Raw genomic sequence first — 9426 nt, 5'->3', positions numbered from 1 at the left:
TCTTTTTTCCATTTTTATCTGATTTGTTGAAGGATATTTTTTCCTGATTTGTAAAAGATTAGTTGACCATAGAGTTGAGGGTCCATTTCTGGAGTCTCTAATCTGTTTCATTGATCTACGTGTCTGTTTTTGTGCCAATACCATGCTGTCTTGGTGATCACAGCTTTATAATATAGCTTGAAGTCAAGCAACGTGATGCTCCCAGTTTTGGTTTTCTTTCTCATCATTCTTCTCAGTGATTCAGGGTCTTTTCTGGTTCCATACAAATTTTAGGATTGTTTGTTCCAGATCTGTGAAAAATGTCAATGGTATTTTAATAGGGATGGCTTTGAAAGTGTAGCTTGCTCTGGGCAGCATAGACATTTTCACGATGTTTATTCTTTGAATCCACGAGCATGGAATGTTTTTCCATCTTTTTGTGTCTTCCTCAATTTCTTTCCTAAGTGTTCTGCAGTTTCTAGGGTATAGATCTTTTACCTCTTTTATTAGGTTTATTCCTAGGTACCTTATGGTTTTTGTGCTATTCTGAATGGAATTGATTCCTTAATTTCTCTTTCTTCAGTCACATTGTTAGTGTATAGAAACGCCACTGACTTCTGTGCATTGAAAATGTATCCTGCCACGTTGCTGACTTGTTGTATAAGATCTAGTAATTTAGGGTGGAGTATTTTAGGTTTTCCACATAAATTATCACATCATCTGCAAAGATAGAGAGTTTGACTTCTTCTTTGCCAATTTGAATGCCTTTTATTTCTTTTTGTTGTTTGATTGCTGAAGCTAGGACTTCTAGTACCATGTTGAACAAAAGTGGTGAAAGTGGCATCCCTGTCATGTTCTTGACCTAAAGAGAAAAGCTCTCAGCCTTTCCCCATTGATAATGATATTCACTGTGGGCTTTTCAAAGATGGTTTTTATGATATTGAGGAGTGTTCCCTCTATCCCTATACTCTGAAAAGTTTTAATCAGGAACGGATGTTGTATTTTGCCAAATGTTTTTCTGCATCAATTGAGATTCTTGTCTTTTCTTTTATTAATGTGCTCTATCACATTGATAGATTTGTGAATGTTGAGCCACCCTTGCATCCCAGGAATAAATCTCACTTGGTCTTGGTGAATAATCTTTTTAATGTACTGTTGGATCCTATTAACTATTACCATGGTGAGTATGTTGGCATCATGTTCATCAGGAATATTGGTCTGTAACTGGGTAAGTCTGGGCTCATAGAAGGAGTTTGGAAGTTTTTCTTCTGTTTCTTTTTTAAAACAGCTTCAGAAATAATAGGTTATTTTATAATTTCCTATTATAATTATTCAGAAATAATTGGTATTACTTCTTCATTAAATGTTTGATAGAACTCCCCCTGGCACTGGACTATTGTTTTTTGGGAGATTTTTTATTACTGCTTCAATTTTGTTACTGGTTATTGGTCAATTCAGATTGTCTATTTCTTCCTGTTTCAGTCTTGGTAGTTTGAAAGTTTCCAGGAATGCATCCATTTCTTCCAGATTCCTTAATTTGTTGGCATATTGTTGCTGGTAATACTCTCTAATAACTTTATATTTCCTTGCTGTTAGTTGTGATCTCTCCCCTTTCATTCATGATTTTATTAATTTGGGTCCTTTCTCTTTTCTTTTGGATAAGTCTGGCTAGAGGTTGATCAATCTTAATTCTTTTAAAGAATCAGCCTCTAGTTTCATTGATCTGTTCTACTGTTTTTCTGGTTTCTAATTCATTGATCTCTGCCCTAATCTTTATTATTTCTCTTCTCCTCCTTGGTTTAGGCTTTCTTTGCTGTTCTTTCTCCAAGTCCTTTATGTGTAAGGTTAGCTTGTGCATTTGGGATTTTTCTAATTTTCTGAGAGAGTCTTGGATGCCTATGTAATTCCCTCTAAGGACTGCCTTTGCAGTATCCCACAGGTTTGGGACTAACATATTTTCATTCTCATTAGTTTCAATGAATTGTTTAAGTTCTTCTTTAATTTCCTGGTTGATCCAATCATTCTTTAGCAGGATGCTCTTTAGCTTCCAAGTGTTTGAGTTCCTTCCAAATTTTTTTCTTGTGATTCAGTTCCAATTTCAAGGCATTGTGGTTTGATAACATGCAGGGAATAATCTCTATCTTTGGTTTTGGCTGGGACCTGATTTGTAACTCATTATATGTTCTGTTTTGGAGAAAGTTCCATGTGCATTCAAGAAGAATGAGTATTCTGTTCTTTTAGGGTAGAATGTTCTGTATATATCTACGAAGTCCATGTGGTCCAATGTGTCCTTCAATGCTCTTGCTTCTTTGTTGGTCTTCTGTTTAGATGATCTGTCCAATGCTGAGAGTGGAGTGTTAAAATCTCCTACTGTATTATTGCCCATCTGATTCTTTATTTTGGTTAACAGCTGGCTTATGTAGTTGGCTGCTTCCATCTTGGGCACATAGATATTTACAATTGTTAGATTTTCTTGTTGGATACACCCTTAAGAATGATATAGTGTCCCTCTGGATCTCTTATTACAGTCTTTGGTTTAAATTCTAAATTGTCTGATATAAGAATTGCTACCCCAGCTTTCTTTTGAAGTCAGTTTGCATGATAAATGGTTCTCCATCCCCTCACTTTCAATCTGGAGGTGTCTTTAGGTTCAAAATGAGTCTCTTGTAGACAGCATATGGATGGGTCCTGTCTGTGTATCCAATCTGCAACCCTGTGCCATTTAATGGGAACATTTAGGCCATTCACATTGAGAGTTACTATTGAAAGATATGTATTTATTGTCATCCTATTGTCTGTAGAGTCCCAGCTTCTGCGGATTGTCTCTGTAAATTTCTGGCCTGTATTACTCTTGGGGTCTTTCTTCTTTTATAGAACCCCCCTTAATATTTCTTACAGGGATGGGCTGGTGGTCACATAGTCTTTCAGTTTCTGCCAGTCCTGGAAGTGCTTTATCTTTCTATCTGTTCTGAATGACAGCTTTGCTGGATAAAGTATTCTTGGCTGTATGTTCTTCTCATTTAGTACCCCAAATATGTCTTGTCAGCCCTTTCTGGCTTGCCAGGTCTCTGTGGACAGGTCTGACATTATTCTGTTTGTCCCTCAGTATGCAAGAAATCTCTTCCCCCAGCTGCTCTCAAGATGGCTTCCTTGGTTATAACATTTGCGAGTTTTACTAGTATATGCCAGGGAGTTGATCTGTTTTCCTTGATCTTTGGAGGGTTCCTCTCTACTTCTTAGATATGAAAGCTTGTTTCATTTCCCAGATTAGGAAGTTCTCAGGTACGATTTGCTCAAATATACCTTCTAGTCTTCTCTATAACTCAACCCCCTTAGGGATCCCAATAAATCTGACATTGGAACATTTTATGGCATCGTTAATCTCTCTAAGTCTGTTCTCGTGGATTTTAAGCTGTTTGTCCTAGGCCTCTTTCTGTTCCTTCCTATTAGTTCATGTTCTAGATCACTAATTCATTCTTCTGCCTCATTTACCCTAGCTGTTAGAGTATCCAGTTTAGACTGCATATCATTCATAGCATTTTTAAGTTCTGCCTGATTGGCTTTCATTTCTGCCCTTACAGATTCTGTATTGCCACTAATGGTTTTCTCAGTCCTGGGTATTGACTTCATAATTGCTGAATCCTGAAGTTTATCCCCGACATCTTTGTCATATCCATATCAATTAGGTCTGCTGGAGGGACCATTGTCTCTGGTTCTTTTCTTTGTTGGGAGTTCCTCTTCCTAGTCATTCTGTTGAGGGGTGGTTGAGAGGTTGTACAGAGTCCAGATTATCAAACACAATCTGGACAAGATGCACCCTGGGAAAATCTGGAGAATCCATAGAAGCCACTATGGAAAAAACAAAGCCAAATGAAACTGAAGAATAAAATTATGAAATTAAAAAATTTTAAAAATTAAGGATTAAAAAAATTGGGGGGAAGGGGGGGCTATAATCTCTCTATGTAGGGAAGGTAGGGTGTTTCAGTACACTGGGTGTATTTTGTTCTCTTTGTTAGAGGACACTACTTCCCAGAGTCACAGGGAGAATAAAACTGATTATATATATACAGGTAGTATTGAATAGAGTAAAAAGACTACATTGAAGCTTATATCTATATATAAAAAAAATATAGGTGTGAAAAAGTAGAAGTTAAAAGGCTACTATGAAATATGTTATATTAAACATCTAGTTGAAATGAGAAAAAAGTGAAAAGAAAAAACAGAGAAAAACATGAGAAAGAACAAAAAAGAAAAAAGAAGTTGTATCTGAGAAATACACAAGCCATGAGGCAACACCTGTAGCTCAATATAGTATTTTCCCCTGGTGTTGGGGTTTTACAGTTTTATGGGGACCCCAATGCTGTTGTCCTCTTGTTCTTCCAGCTTGTCTTCTGGGGGAGGGGCCTGCTGCACTGTTTATCAGGCAGCCCTGCTTGGGTGGAGTTGCCTTGCCCCCTATCAGCGGCCTGGGCTCCATGGAAACAGGATTTTTTGGCTTTTGTTCTCTGGAGGCTTTTTGAGCCTTTTTGGAGGGTCAGAGCAAAGGAAAATGTCCACCCACACCCAGACCTGTGCCCTAGGGCAGAGAAATCACAGTCTGCTCTTCTCTGAACCCTCCAGAACACAGTCTCCCTTTCTGTAGGTGCCACTGAAAACCACAGCATCCCACGGGGGGCGGGGGTTGCACGCTCCCAGCGACCCTCTCAGTGGTGGAGTCAGGACTCCACTTTTCTTTTTCCTATATGCTTCTAAAACTGTGAGTGGTCCTTGGTCAGCAGTGTCGGGCACGCCCAGGTCTGCAGTGGTGGCAGCAGTTGCAGCCAGCCCCGGGTCTGTGGGCATGCCCCCTCAGCTCCTGGAGCCTGTCTGAGCACTGTTATCAGGCCCTTCCCATCTTTAAGTTATTACAGGTCCCCCAGCACACGGCACTGTTGAGCTCTGGACCAGCTTATTGTGGCTCCCTCCCTCTTCTGTTCATCTTCTGATATCTGCCCATAGAATCACAACTCCATCCTTCCTATCTCAAGACCATGGGTTTTCTGCTTGTGGAGATCCAGATATATATTCTTACATCTCAGGGTGATTTCGTGTTTGTTCAGAATGGTTTGGTAGATATCCAGCTAAATTCAGGGAATGGGTTGAATCAGAGTCCCCTACTCCTCAGCCAATTTGCCCCTAATGCCTCTGCTTTTTGAACTGAGAATTGTGAAATTTAAGTTAGTCATTTTCTTTCATAGTGCTGTGAAGAATTGGGTTTCAGGCAGGAGATCCTTGGAGAAGTAAGAGGAATATAGAATCAGTTACTTGACCAAGTTGGGGTAAAAGAAGTGAAAATGGAGACGAGATTCTGCCAGCTCATGGCATATAGCCATGAATGTTGGTCATGATATCAATGGACAACAGTTATAAAGTACCCAATTGTAGGAAACACTAGGACCCAAGTAGCAAGAGGAAATCATGGACAGTTTAAAATAAGAAAATGGTTAGCTCAAATTCCACAAAGGATTTAGGGGTCCTAGACAAACATAAACAATACACAATATTATAAAAGCAAGTGTTCCACAGTGAGATCATGAATATTAGGAACAGAAATGTCAGAGATCAGGATTGATTCAGAAAGCGGAGCCTTCCCAATGTTAGGGAGGAGTGATGCTTAAATTTCCAGAATTCAGTTACAAGCTTAAAATGCACTAATATTGGATTTCTCTTTAATCTTGGCAGGTTCTATGTTTAAATCAGATATGATTAGAAATAGAAAAGTAATGTGCTATTCCTTATACAGTTTATAGCAGTTTTTTTGTAATAATTAAAGAATTTCACTTTTCTTCTAGCTGCTAATTGTTGGAGGCATATACCAAAGAGCTCATTTTATTTCTGAAATTTTTTTTGGTTCCCCCTGCCTCAGCAAAAATGCAGACTAGTAGATTCAAAGGTAATCTATTTGAGTATAAATAAAATATTTCAGACTGACTTTTCCCTTAATAAACATGTTTCTTGTTTTACCTCTTGCAACTTCATCTTCTGGTTTTGTAAAACACATAAGGAAGAAAACAGTGTTTTCAGAGTTCTTTAACATCAACCAGGAAAAGACCTCCTCTGTCTGCCCCTAACTGGCTATCCACTCTAAAGGGGAATGGGAGAATTGAAGCAGGACGAGTTAAATTCTGTTTCCAGAGGAGGTTAAATGGCAGAAGAGTAGGGGACCCCTTTTTCAGCTGGTCCCCTGAGTTGAGCTGGATGGGTACCAGACCAGCAGGAACATCCACGGAATCAGCCTGAGACACAGGAAGATACATCTGGATCTCTACAAATGAACACCCCCAGCACTGAGTATTGAGGTACGAAGTGGGGAGCCATGAAACCGTGCACAGATATCAGAAGATAAACAGAAGGGGGAGGGAGCCGCCGTGTCAGGGCGCCAGGAAGCGGTAGCCACCTGCATGGGGGAGCGGACAGACCGCGACCCGCACGCTTGAGACAGCAGACTGAGAACGGGAGTTCTGGGAGCACGCGCGGGGTGGCTGGAGGCTGGCGGGCCACCTGCACCAGGGAGAGGGTGGACCATGGACCCGCACCCTGGAAACAGCAGACTGAGTCTGTGAGCCGGGAGCGTGTGCCACCAAGCATCTCACGGAGCTCTGGAGCTCTGGTGTGCTCACTCGATCCAGGCTGAGACCGGGAGCTCCAGGAACCCACAAAGGGCGGCTGGTGACTGGCGGCTGGTGGGGTTGGAAACACAAAGGACAGAGACGCGCCATCCCTGGAAGTGAGGGCTGGGACGCCAGGTGTGGGGCACACAGCCCGGGATGCTGCAGGGTTGGAGCAGCACCAACAGAAACAGAGTTAAAGTGGCCAGAACATCAGTGGAGAACGATCCGCGATCCCTCTGTTCTGAGACAGAGGCTGAATTTCAGCCGCTGCTGCTCTCTCAGAAGAGGCATAGCAAACTGCCAGGGAAAGCCGCCAGAGAACAAAAGCCCAAAAATACCGGCTCACAGGGTGCCCATCCCCATCCCCCCTCACAGGGGACATGGAGACTCTACCCAAAAAGGGTTTTCTGAGTACCAGCCAGCAGGCCCCTCCCCCAGAAGGCAGGCTGAAAAATCAAGAAGCCCAAAACCCGGAGCACCTGAGTGGTGCAGTCATTAAGCGCCTGTCTTCTGTTTAGGGTGTGATCACCACATTCCAGAAAGGAGTCCCTAATCGGGCTTCTCCACCGGGAGCCTGCTTCTTCCTCTCCCATTCCCCTGCTTGTGTTCCCTTTCTTGCTGACTGTCTCTCTCTCTCTCAAATAAATAAATAAACTCTTTAAGGAAGAAGCCCACATCCCTAAGATCTCTATAAAACAAGGGCGCACGGCCTGGGTCCCAGTCAACACTTGGGCTCTGGACAACCCTGCAATCTCTCTTCATCAGAATGACGAGAAGGAGAAGTCCCCCCCAGCAAAGAAAAGATAATGAGTCTGTGGCCTCTGCCACAGAATTGGCCTCGGCCACAGAATTAATACATATGGATGTATCCCAATTATCAGAAATGGAATTCAGAGCAACAATGGTCAGGATGATGAGTAGACTTGAAAAAGTATTAGCGAAAATGTTCGCTGAGAATATAGAATCCCTAAGGGCAGAAATGAGAGCGAATCTGACAGAAATTAAAAATTCTATGAGCCAAATACAGTCAAAACTAGAGGCTCTGACGGCCAGGGTCACCGAGGCAGAGGAACGCGTTAGCGAATTGGAGGATGGGTTAGTAGAAGAAAAAACGAAAATAGAAGCTGGTCTTAAAAAAATCCACACCCACAAATGTAGATTACGGGAGATTACTGACCCTATGAAACTATCCAATGTCAGAATCATTGGCATCCCTGAAGGGGTGGAGAAAAACAGATGTCTAGAAGAGATATTTGAACAAATTGTAGCTGAAAACTTCCCTAATCTAGCAAGGGAAACAAACATTCACGTCCTAAAGGCAGAGAGGACCCCATCCAAGCTTAACCACGACAAACCCACGCCATGTCACGTCATAGGGAAATTCGCAAATATTAGATCCAAGGATACAGTATTGAAAGCGGCCAGGGCAAAGAAATTTCTCATGTACCAAGGCAAAGGTATCAGAAATACGTCAGACCTGTCTACAGAGACTGGAATGAGAGAAAGGCTTGGGGGGGGCATTTTTAAAGCTCTTTCAGAGAAAAACATGCAGCAAGGATCCTTTATCCAGCAAGGCCATCATTCAGAATTGACGGAGAAATAAAGACGTTCCAGAATCTCCAGTCATTAACCAATTTCATAACCACGATACCAGCCCTACAGGAGATATTAAGGGGGGTTCTACAAAGGTAAAAAGGCCCCAAGAGTGATGCATAGCCGAGAGTCACAACCGATACAAACAAACACTTTACTGGCAACATGGCATCATTAAAATCATATCTCTCAGTATGCAGTCTCAACGTTAACGGCTTGAATGCTCCCATAAAATGCCACAGGTTTGCCGATTGGTTAAAAAGACATGACCCATCCATGTGCTGTCTACAAGAGACTCATTTTGAACCCAAGGATGCATTAAGAATTATAGTATAGGATGGAGTACCATCTTCTATGGAAATGGACCTCAAAAGAAAGCTGGACTAGCATTTCTCATATCAGATAGACTGGATTTTAAACTAGAGGCCATAGGGAGAGCCACAGAAGGGCACTAGATTATTCTTAAAGGAAGTATTCAACAAGTGGATATGACAATAATAAATATAAATGCCCCCACCAGGGGAGCAGCAAGATACACAAGCCAACTCTTAACCAAAATAAAGAGACATATAGATAAGAACACAGTAATAGTAGGGGACCTCAACACCCCACTATCAGAAATAGACAGAACACCCTGGCAAAAACTAAGCAAAGAATCAAAGGCTTTGAATGCCATACTCGACGAGTTGGACCTCATAGATATATATAGAACACTACACCCCAGAACCAAAGAATACTCATTCTATTCAAATGCCCATGGAACATTCTCAAGAATAGATCATGCTCTGGGACACAAAACAGGTCTCAGCCAATACCAAAAGATTGAAATTATCCCCTGCATATTCTCAGACCACAACGCTCTGAAATTGGAACTCAACCACAAGGAAAAACCTGGAAGAAACTCAAACACTTGGAGGCTAAGAACCATCCTGCTCAAGAATGACTCGATAAACCAGGAAATCAAAAAACAAATTAAACAATTTATGGAGACCAACGAGAATGAATACACAACGGTCCAAAACCTATGGGATACTGCAAAGGCAGTCCTAAGGGGGAAATACATAGCCATCCAAGCCTCACTCAAAAGAATAGAAAAATCTAAAATGCAGTTTCTATATTCTCACCTCAAGAAACTGGAACAGCAACAGAGGGACAGGCCTAACCCACTGACAAGGAAGGAGTTGACCAAGATTAGAGCAGAAAT

Source organism: Ailuropoda melanoleuca, unplaced genomic scaffold (assembly GCF_002007445.2).
Source record: "Ailuropoda melanoleuca isolate Jingjing unplaced genomic scaffold, ASM200744v2 unplaced-scaffold4236, whole genome shotgun sequence".
Taxonomy (NCBI): domain Eukaryota; kingdom Metazoa; phylum Chordata; class Mammalia; order Carnivora; family Ursidae; genus Ailuropoda; species Ailuropoda melanoleuca.
The sequence above is the reverse complement of the archived record's forward strand: the minus strand, read 5'-3'. Positions refer to the sequence as shown.